The sequence below is a fragment of the Vombatus ursinus genome, unplaced genomic scaffold, assembly GCF_900497805.2.
Source record: "Vombatus ursinus unplaced genomic scaffold, bare-nosed wombat genome assembly UNPS02014813.1, whole genome shotgun sequence".
NCBI lineage: Eukaryota > Metazoa > Chordata > Mammalia > Diprotodontia > Vombatidae > Vombatus > Vombatus ursinus.
Genome location: NW_020954591.1, coordinates 6,947,063 through 6,958,610, shown reverse-complemented (window position 1 = coordinate 6,958,610; position 11,548 = coordinate 6,947,063). Strand labels below are relative to the sequence as shown.

The following is an 11,548-nucleotide window of genomic DNA, read 5'->3' as shown; positions in this document are numbered from 1 at the left end:
TTTGCTTCTTTATGCAACATAGGAATCTCTTTTTTTCTGTATACCTCCAACAAAAAAAGATAAGCACCTATAATTTACAATTTCCTTCCTTTCCTGAACAGAAAGTATCCTTGTTTTACAAAGTGGTTGGATTAACTACAGCTGATTCACAAGCAGGCATTGTACTGTGTGGGTGGGCACAGCCCAGTATCCTTTTAAGTTTTAATTCCAGACTTCTTGGGGTCAGAGCCAATTTTAAGAACAAGGGGCTACCTATAGGATTTGATAGGTTGGGCCCTCTGCCTCTGTCAAAAAATATCAATCCCTCTGCCTGTCATTTCATCATTCAGAGCTCATTCTATCCCAGGTCAGACATGGGGTGGTATTCTGGGGATGTATTCTGTGTGCAGTATATGGGAGCAGGCAGGCAAACAGATTGGGATTGATGAATGAATATCTGGAATGGAGACAGGAAGATTGGCCATGAATCGGGCACTGATGCTGACTAATTAGAGGAGAGGATTAGACAAGAGTTTGGTCAGGTGGACTGGAAGGAAAGGAAGGTGGTCAAGCCCCCCAAAGCTAAGCTGAAGATGGGAGAGACAGGCAGGAACACACACAAAATGGTACAGTGGAAAGAATGCTAGATTTAGAGAGAGAGGGTTTGGGTTCAAGAGGCTCTCTGATGTGCTACCTGTATGACGTTGGAAAAATCACTTAACCGATCTAGGACTCAGTTTCCCCATCTGTACAATAAAGCAGTTGGACCAGATGAACTTGAAGGTTCCTTCTGGCACTAAATCTGTGGTCCTGTCTAGTCAGGCAGCATTGTTTACCAGAAAATGAAATGAACTTGGAGACAGAAGACGTGGGTTCTATTCTTGGCCCTGCAATAAGCAAATTTCTCCCAACTTCAGTTTCCTTATCTGTGAAATGGAGATAATAATACTCGTATTAGCGATCTTATCAAGTCACTTTTTAACTGGAAGATCATATAAAAATATGAGTTGCTAGAGTTGAAAAACAGTCTAGGAGGTCACAGGTTCTAAGGTAAAATAAAAAGTAGGAGAAACAATTGTATGATCAGTAAGCCCATTGGTATCTGACTTGAAAGTCACTACTGCAGAAGAGGTTTTACCAGGCCAAGGAGGTTGAGCAACCACGGAGATATCGAGGCCCAAAGAGGCAGTGGAAGGCTCAAGACTCATTGAGAACCTGGTGTAGCCATGGGTGGCTTTTTCTCAACTATTTTTTTCCAATCATTTGGAACTTGGGAGATGAGGATTTTTACTTTGGGATTAGATGGAACAGGAAAAACAGCAATTTCGTACAGATTACAAATTGAGAAGTTGTTCACAGTTATTCTCACCATTGGTTTCAACGTTGAGAGAGTAACACACAAAATCCTTATTTCAGGCCTGGGATTCAGGAGGACAAACAAGTTCTAGCAGTGTTATTACCCAAACACAGATGCAGTCATTGAGGCAGTAGTCATCTATGATTGAGACTGCATTGGATTACCCAAGCTAGGTGGCACAGTGGATAAAGTGTCAGGCCTAGAGTCAGGAAAACCTGAGTTCAAATCCAGCCTCAGACACTCACTAGTTGTAGCACCCTAAGTGAGTCCCTTAACCCTATTTACTTCGGTTTTTGTTGTGTAGTTGTCCAACTCATACATGACTGAAAATAACTGAACAACACCACCAAAAGTCAGAGTTATTTGCCATGTTGGAGGAAGAAGAGTTAAGAAAAGTTACTATTTTTAGTGGCTGCAAATAAGCAGGACCTGGAAGAGGCCTTGACTCTTACAGAGACAGCAAAGTCACTTGGGTTTCCTGCCTTCAGGGACCAAAAATGGCAGATTTTCAAAACATCAGCAACCAAAGTCACAGACCTTGAGGAGACAGTGGACCAGTTTTTTGTTCATGAAATACCTTATCTTGTTCGAACAACTGACTGTTTATTCTTGTATTGTATGAGGATACTCTTTGCTTTTCTGTTGTCAGGGTATAGTCTATTAATTTGTATGGAGTTTTTAACTAAGTAAAGGGCATTTGAAAAATGTATACTTGTTGGAAATAAAATTTTGCTTTGTAATTATGGGTTGTAGTTTATTTGTGTAAATACTGATCAATATCTTTACTGTCAAAAATAGTTTCTTTTGCTTGTAAGAATAAGAATCTGTCCCCTACCTGATTCATATTGTACAGATTACATTTCTATTCTCTACTTTTGGGGCGAGACACTAGATGTGGTCCAAAAACCTGGGATTTAAAATATTTTTCTCTGTTAAGGAAGAAAGGAGAAAGCAGATGGACAGGATGAGCCAAACAGGAGATGTCTGAGAATGAGGTATGAGAGCAGAAGGCTACAAGAAAGTTGTCTTGGCGGAAAAAACTTAGAATGTTTTAACTGGAAGGGATATTGGAGTTCATTTATTCCAGTCTTTAATTCAATATAGGAAATCCTTCCACAGCATTCCTAACAAGGTAGTAATTCAGCCTCTGTTCCATCTTTTCTAGTGATGAGAATGAGAGTGCTTTACAAACCTTAAAATACTCTTTCCTCATTAGCTATTACTATTAGTCTCATGAGGGAGTGAATTTAATTTGTTATTTCCTAAAATGATTTGAAATCATTCTCACTGTTGCTTTGTTTACACTAGTCCTGGTCAGGCACCAGAGGTAGCTAGGTCCAAATGACAATGAATAGAGAGCTAGGCCTGGAGTCAGGACCTGAGTTCAAATTCAGCTTCAGATCCTTATTGACTGTGTGACCCTGGGGAAATCACTTAACCTCTGTGTCCCTCAATTTCCTCAACTGTAAAATGGAGATAATAATATCATCTACCTTTCAGGATTGTTGTGAAGTTCAAATGAGATAATATTTGTAAAGAACTTAGCACAGTGCCTGGCACATAGTAGGTGCTCCATAATTTATTTCCTTCTCCTCCATCCTTTATCCTGGCTTCTTTCCCGAGCCCTAGAATTATACATAGAACTAATCTAATCTTTTTCAAGTGAGAGACAATCTTTCAGCTATTTTAAGACAACTTTTATGACATAAGCCTTTTTTAAAAAAATTAGTTACATTACCTCAGGCTTTTCAACTTATATTGAAGTATTAATACCCAAATCACAATGTAAGGCACACTTACACATGATGTAAGGCACCTTTAAAAAATGAGTGTGTTGGTTGACAAAAGGGGCAGGGAAGTCCTTTTGGGTAAAGAAGAAGAAATAAACTTGAAAGAATGTAAAGTAATGTCCCTTTCATAGGTGAACAGTTTGGTGGCAGAAAAAGTACTTTTGTTTCATTAAAAACTACTAAAATCCACATGTAAGGAAAATTGTCTGATAAGATGAGAGCAGTTTGGTTGCCAAAAGGAGAAGAAAATTAACTTTTGCATAAATAAAAAGGATTAACTCATCTTACAAATGGTGTGAAATGACATCTCTTTCTGATGTGAATAGTTTGGGTGCTGAAAAAGGCAGGAAAAGAACTTATAGATACTAAAAACTTATAAAACACAAGGGTGAAGAAACAACTTTTAGAGACACAGAAGGTTAAAAGGACCAGTTTGAGGATTGCAAAATGGTTGAGGCTGCAGGAAATTGTGGAACCTCAGCTCATTTTTGTAATGTAACTTTTTTTTTTAAGGATTAAGTTAAAAATAGCAAAATAACAAATAGCTGTTTGTAGATTATAAGATGATTAAATAAGGACCACTGGTATTATAACCTACAGAAAAGGGCATGTGTTTTTTACTTTATAAGTATAAATATTACTTTATAAGGGAAAGGTCAATCTGAGTGGCAGGAGGCTCCCATTTGGGATATTGACAGCAGTGAAGAACCAGGAGGGAGTAAAGAACTGAGCAGATTGAGAAGATCACAGCAGGAAACGAAAAAAAGGCAACACTGATGAAGCTGTATGAAAAGACCAGCAAGAAAGGAGTCCTGATGATAAAGCCTTCAGCTGTTAATTCCTGATTGGCTGGTTAAAAGCTGAAGTTCATTGGAGGGTAATTACTCTCTAGAACTTTATACCGCTGGTCTGAGATGATGCCTCTAAAAGGCACTTGTTGCTCTCTGCTGCCCTCTGTGGTTTGAGAGGGAAAAGCATAAAGGGGAAATAAAAGTTTGGTGGCTGAGTAGCTATGGAATTGGCTAGCTCACTGCTGTTTGGATGATGCAGAGAGTCAGTGTGGTGAGCTTTGCAGTTCTTTTGCTGAGAGGTACTGCTAGCCAACAAAATAGCAGAACACTTTCTCAGTGATCTTATAAGAGTGACTGTGAGTTAAAAGAGCTTCAGTTCAAAAGAAGAAAAGTATTTGCTTAGCAGCTGAGAGGTGAGGACCAGAAGAACAGCCAGCAAAGAGACCAGTCAATCCACGTATTTATTAAATCCTTATGAAGTTCCAAGTCACTCTGTTAAGTGCTGGGGATACAGAGAGTGGCAGAAACAGTTCCTAATCACAAAGAGCTCACATTTAAATGTGGGAGACAACATGTAAATAATTATGTATAACAAAGATATAGTTATGTCCATATATTACATATTTATAGTAGTGAATAGTATTGTTTATATATATATATATGCATATCTATCCATCTATCTTGTATGTATCTAGTTATTTACATGTTGTCTCTTACATTTAAATGTGAGTTCTGTGTGTTCAGGAACTTCTTTTGCTAATACCACACACACATGTATCTGTGTATGTATATGTGTGTATACATACATATGTGTATGTGTGCACATATATAGGTGTATATATGTATGTGTGTGTGTGTGTGTGTGTGTGTGTGTGTAGTCTGAATGGAAGGTGGCAGGGAGATAGAAGATGGAATGTCATGTGCAAAGCACTGTAAGTAGGCCAGTATAGCTAGATTGTAGAGTGCATAGAGGGAGTAAAGTGTCAAGAAGAATGCAAAGATAGGAAGAGGCCAGGTCATGAAGAGCTTTAAGTGCCAAATTTAAATGCCAACAATTAAATGCTATACTTGTTTTATCCTGGAGGTAATAGGAAGCCACTAATGTTTATTAAGTAGAAGGCTGACAATGTCAGGCTTACACTTCAGAAAAATTGTTTTGGGAGCTGAGTGGAAGATTGCCTTTCCCTTTTTCTAGAAATGAAAACACTGTATTTTCCAATTGTATCTGTATAGCAAAGTTTTAGTCAGTGAAGTCAGCCTACACCTTTATCCTGTCACTGTTAGGTAATGTGTAAATTGTATGTGATATATTTATATAGGGTTCAACACACATATATACACACATAGGCATGTATGTATATGTGCATACATACACACATACACACACATACAGTCACAAAGATTTGTCAGACCACCTGTGGGGATAGAATAATGTAGTTCCAGGTAAGGATTGTTTGGAGTGGGGAGAAAGTTGAGGCAGGGAGACCAATTAGAAAGTCCAGGTGAGAGGTATAGTACTTGAACTAGGATTGTAGACGTGGAGTGGAGTCCAGGTGGTATGTTGGAGAGATGTTGTGAAGGTAGGAACAATAAGATTGATCAATAGCTTGGATGTATGAGGTAAGAGGGGGAGTCACATAGGTTGTAAGCCTGAGTGACTGGGAAAAATAATGGTGCTCTTGATAGCAACAAGGAAGTTAGGAAGAAGGGAAGGTTTTTTGGGAAAAGATAATGAATTCTGTTTTGTACATGTTGAGACTGAGATACCTACAGGTATGTAGTTCAAAAAGACCAAAAAGCAATTGTTATTGTTGGACCGTATCTTAGGAGACAGACTAAAATGGGACATATAGATCATATATTTATGTATATGCAATATATTGAATGTGTTTTTTAGATGTGTGTGTGTATGTATGTGTGTGTTTGTGTGTTTGTGTGTGTGTAGTCTATGTATATTCTCAGATCTATATTGAACTCATGGAAGCTGATCACATAGTGACATAACAGAGTGGAAAGAGAAGAGGTCCCACACAGTCTTGGCTTTGTGTGGTGCTCATGTTTCTGAATGAACAAATGGCATAAAGTCCTCTAGTCAAGTTGTGTTATCCCAAGTACGTTGGTTTTCCTCCCATACATGCCTCTTTGCCAGGTTTCTATGATTGTGTACTCACTCTCTACTCCCATCCCCACCTAGATATTCTATTGGGTGCATTGGTGGAGTGTTTGATCTAGGTTTATATGTGAACTATAACATATTGATAATGCCTGCATTTCTTCATACTGAGTAATTGTGAAGTATTATTTTTTGCTTTTGCCTTATTGCTGAGTTTTGTGTTTTACTATCTAATGGTGCTATCATTTGAGTGGCTGGTTTTGTGTAAATGGAAATCATTTGTGTAAATGAGTATAGTGTTTAAGAGTTATAGTAGAAGAAAAAATAAAGGAGAAAAAGGAAATTTACATGATAAGTTTATTATATTTTTAAAAGGAATAGCAAATTGTATATAATAGATTTGCAGTTTCATGTGCAATCTTTTTTTAAAAAATTATACTGTATCATGGAAATGCTTGTTTTATTCCATAAATTAAAAAAAACAGTTATGGTGGTAAGTAGAGAGACTCTATTCCTCCATAACACTGTTATTCCTAGGACTTTGAGAGGGTTTGAGTATAGCTACATTATAGTGGTATTTCTGTGGTCTGAACCATGTCTCCTAGTACGAGTACAGGTCGGGGTGAGCAAGTCAACCAAGAGGGGCAATGTGAGGGGCCCATGCCAGACTGCAGCATATAGGGGTTATATTATGATTATAGATTTAGAGCTGGAAGGGATCTCATAAAACATCTAATACAATCCCTTTGTTCCACTGATGGGGAAACTGAGTCCTAGAAAAGTGATGTGATTTGCTGAAAGTCCTACAAGTAGAAAGTGACAGGACTCAAGTTTGAACCTACGCCTTTTGACTTCAGCCAGATCCACTGTTTTTTTCAACGTACCATACTGCCTCCCCGTTCCTTCAACCCTTCTTCTTGATCTTGGGCATGTCCTCTGGGCATGTTTCATGCTGTGTTGCCAACACCCCTCTTCACCTAGCACCTTCACCCTATCAACACCTAGCACACAGAATCTTGCATAGACTATGTGTTTAATAAATGTTTGTTGAATTGAATCTGAGTTGGTGGGTGGTACCCAGAACTGAGCACAAAATCCCAGATGTGAATTGGAATTAGAAGGCTCTGGCCAGGTCCCAAGTCCAGTGGGTAAGGTTACTTGCCAAGGAGCAATGCTTTAATCCTTCATTTCCAGGGTTTGGTTTCATAGTTTCAGAGGGGATTTCAGAGAAGTAAGTGCTGGGGGCCATTCCAAATAGCTTGGGAATATTCAAAATCTGATCATGAACAGAGCTTTGGCAATGAAACTATCTTCTTTGCTTTCTCCAATCCATACCTAGACAGATCACAAACCATCTGGGCCAACTGGTCTCTTGGCTCAATAGGGAGTGATATGTACTGACACTGAGAGGATCTGAGCTGCTTTTTTAAGATTTGATGTTTGTGAAGTGCTTTTTAGTCATGGGAGCTAGTGATAGGTTTGGATTTTGGGTCCCACTCCCTGGCTTCACATGGTTCTGAGAGTGCTAGGGAGAAAGAAGCAGCTGGCTTGGTCACCGGCACTGTGGTCCAGCCTCTCAGCACCTCCACTTCACCCCGGTCGCTGCCTGAGCAAGCTCTCCAGCCTCATAAGCTTTCCCCTCTAGCCTTTGTTGATTGTTGATTCACTGAAGCCTAGGAATCAGCGAAACTACAGCCTGAGCCCTTGGTGGCTCTTGGGTATTTTGCATAGGAAGGGGCAGAGAACTGGAGGAAATATGAATGGAAGCAAAATTGGTTTGAGCACACTTAAAAATGAGAGTGTTCCAGCTGGCTACAAGGACCACAATAACCAGTCTTGATGATTAGAGCTTTGCCTTAGGGCACTGAAATTTAAAGGATGCAGAAATTTAACGTGCACTCTTCCAGCAGCTAGAATTCACTATACTACTTTAATTAATTCTCCATCCTAATCAGCTAAATTGGTTTTATTGACATTATTTTCACATCAGGAATTATAAAGTTGATTTCTGTGCTTGCTTCCTGCTGCTTGCCATCGTGAGGGCTCTATCCTGGTTGCCAAGAGTCCTAGTTATGTCTCTGCCCGACCGTGGAGGCTGATGTCAGGAGACATGTATGTCTCCCCTGGCTCAGCTCCTGGGGCTTTTATTAGCAAGGATATGAGATGGAAGGACTGACTATGGATATGATCCAGAATCACAGAACCTCAGAATTATGAGACCTCAGGGTTCCTCTACTCTGTTCTGCACCTAGACCAGCAACCCCAGACAACATACAAGACAAATGGTCATCTAGCCTTTTCTTGAAGACCTCCAAGGGGGGAGAAGTCTCTGTCATTGGATTTTTCTGTGTTTTAGATTTCCTAGAAGCAATGAGGTGGTGCAGTGGGTGGAGCAGAAAGATGTGAGTTCAAATTTGTCCTCAGAAATTTACTAGCTGTGTGATCTTGGGCAAGTCACTTAACCCCTGCCTCAGTTTCCTCAATTGTAAAATGGGGATAATAATAGTACTAGATGTCAGGGTTGTTATGAATATCAGATGAGATAATATTTATAAAGTCCTAAGCTTAGCTTAATCTTGTTTTCTTCCTTCTTTTGTATCCATTGGACAACATGAGCACACTTGTACAAAAAAGGTGTGGTGAAACAAGAGAAAATAAAACTTTGGGAAGTTAGAAGCATCAGACAACTGCAAGGTGAGAAACCCACCATCTAGCCAAACTATTAACCATTATCTGTCCCCTAAAGTGGTCAAACCTGCCTAAAACTCAGCAAGACTGAGTAAAGGCTAAAATAATGTAAGTACTCACATTCTTCCTTATAATGATGATAATAAAGACCATCTTACAATATTTATGTTTACTTTTTTTTTTGTTTGTTTTTTGGCTAGGCAATGGGGTTAAGTGACTTGCCCAGGGTCACACAGCTAGTAAGTGTTATGTGTGTCTGAGGCCAGATTTGAACTCAGGTCCTCCTGACTTCAGGGCCGGTGCTCTATCCACTGTGCCACCTAGCTGCCCCTTATGTTTATATTTTTTAAACTGTAAGATTCTGGAGAACAGTATGGAGCACCAGGACACAGTTGGGTAGGAGTCCCCTCGAAGGTTATATTTTGTCCCCTCCACCCTCATGCACTAAACCTTTTCCTTCCAAAAATAAAATAAAATAAAAAAATAAAATAAACTACCTTCCTCTACCCTGGGACAGAAATTCCCTTTCATAGCAACATAGTTCTAATCCAGGGGTTCTTAATCTTTTTTTTGTGTCATGAACCCCTTTTTAGCAACCCGGTGAAGCCTATTGACCCCTTCTTAGAATCATGTTTTAAATGAATTAAATATACAGAATAACAAAGGAAACAAATTCTATTGAAATACAGTTATCAAAATATTTTTAAAAACGCTAAATTCGTGGATATCAGATTAAGAAGCTCTAGTCTAATTCAGTCCCTTCATTTTACAGATGAGGAAACTGAGGCCAAGTGAGGTTGAGTAACCTGCCCCTTCTTATGCACGTTGAGGTAAAAGCATCAGAGGTAGTATTTGAATTGATGTCCTTTGATTCTAGAGCCATTGATATTTCTATTGTGCTGGGCTGATTCCCTTCAGGTCCTGGTTAATAATAATGTTAATTAATTAACATTAATGATAATAACAAATATGAGATAAAAATAGCTAGTATTTACGTGGTGCTTTAAGGCTTGTGAAGAACTTTACAAACATTATCTTGTTTGATCCTCACCACAACCCTGGGAGATAGATGCTGTTATTATCCTTACTTTACAGATGAGGAAACTGAGGCAGATAACAGTTAAGTGATTGCCCAGTGTCATACAGCTAAGAAATGTCTGAGGCAGGTTTTGAACTCAGGGTTTCCTGAGTCTGGGCCCAGTGGCCCATATATTAATGGCTAAAATGTAAATACTCTTGAGATGATTGGATACGATTATAAGCTGAAATTTCAGTGCTGATCAAATATCTAAGGAGGTTTTGAAGGGGAAAGGTTAGGAAAGAATGAATCCTGAGGCTCAAAGACAGAGAACTTTTTGGTCACAGGACTTTTCACTCCTCTGTAAATGACTCCTTTTGCTCCTTTTCTTCCTCTTCCTCCTCCTTCTCAAGCTAGTACTGCTGGTAGTAGCAATAGTAGTACTAGTTAATAATTTTAGTGTTGTTACTACTACTGACTCTTACGAGCTCTGGACCACTTTACAACATTCCAAATCGAATTTAGCATCTGCCACCCTTGATTTCATTGTGATGTCCCTGGCATCAGTGACCTCATCATGATGCCTGTGGCAACATGCGTCACTCAGTCTCCGATGTTATCTCTGACTTCTCTCTGTTCCTTACCTCTCATATCTGATCATTTATAAAGACCGAATGATTTCATCTCTACCATCTCTCCAATCTGGCTCTCATTGAGCCTGGATTGTGGTAACAGCTTCTTTAAAGCTGTTCCTACCTCTGCTTTTTGTCCTTTCCAGATTATTTTTCTGACTGTTTTCAGACTTCTTTCATCCGGTAGCTTTAATTCTCTGCTCCAAAATCTCCAATGGAGTCCTGTTGCCTCCCACTGAGTACAATTCAGATTTCTTAGCTTGTCATTCAAGGCCCTCTACATACTGCCTCCCCCTACCTTTCCATCCCAATTTCTTAGAATATTCTCCTCCCCAAACTCTCTAACCAAGCTTTTGTTTTTTCCTCCATATATGCCTCACATAACATGCTCACACCATCCTTGGACCTAGAATGCTGAACTACTCCCTTTACCTAGTGAATTTCTGCTCATCCTAATTCAAATGTTATCTCTTCCATGGTGTCTTCTCCTATTTAGACCACATGCAGCAGGTGACGCAGTGGATACAGCACCAGGTCTGGAGTCAGGAAGACCTGAATTCAAATCTGGCCTCAGATACTTAATTATATGACCCTGGGCAAATCACTTAACCCTGTTTACCTCAGTTTCCTCATCTATAAAATGAGCTGGAGGAGGAAGTGGCAAACCACTCCAGTATCTTTGCCAAGAAAACCCCAAATGAGGTCAGGAAGAGTCAGAAACAGTCATTTCTGTCTGACAACAAGCACTCTGAGTTTCACTTCTCCAGTTGACATATTATGTTATTTTGTATTGTTGCTCTTTGTATAAGAGGTTGTGTGGTATAGACCCCTTATTCTTCAGTCAGAGCACCTGAGTTCTAATGCCCCTCTGATACTTAATTATACGTGAAGATTTAGGCAAATCATTTGACTTCCTAAGTCTTAGTTTCCTCACTTGTAAAACAAGGGACTTCGATTAGGGTGCTTCCTAGTTCCCAGCTCAAAAACTATGATCCAATGTAGTGGGTTAACGAGCCATCCTCAGAGTCAGGATGGCAAACCATTTAACCTTTCTGGCCCCCAGCTAAATAAGACTATAAGCGGCTGAATAGTGGCCCATCTGTAATAGTAAGGGGAATGTCTTCACTTGGAGATCCCCAAACCTATCTAATTGCAGGTCAAGTGAAAAAAAGGTCAAAGT

The 11,548-nt window shown here is 39.4% G+C and overlaps 1 pseudogene; it reads left to right on the top strand.

Annotated features, from left to right (window-relative positions):
* The first annotated feature begins 1,205 nt into the window (after positions 1 to 1,205).
* On the top strand, positions 1,206 to 7,692 carry LOC114054408 (annotated as a pseudogene).
* Positions 7,693 to 11,548: the final 3,856 nt, after the last annotated feature.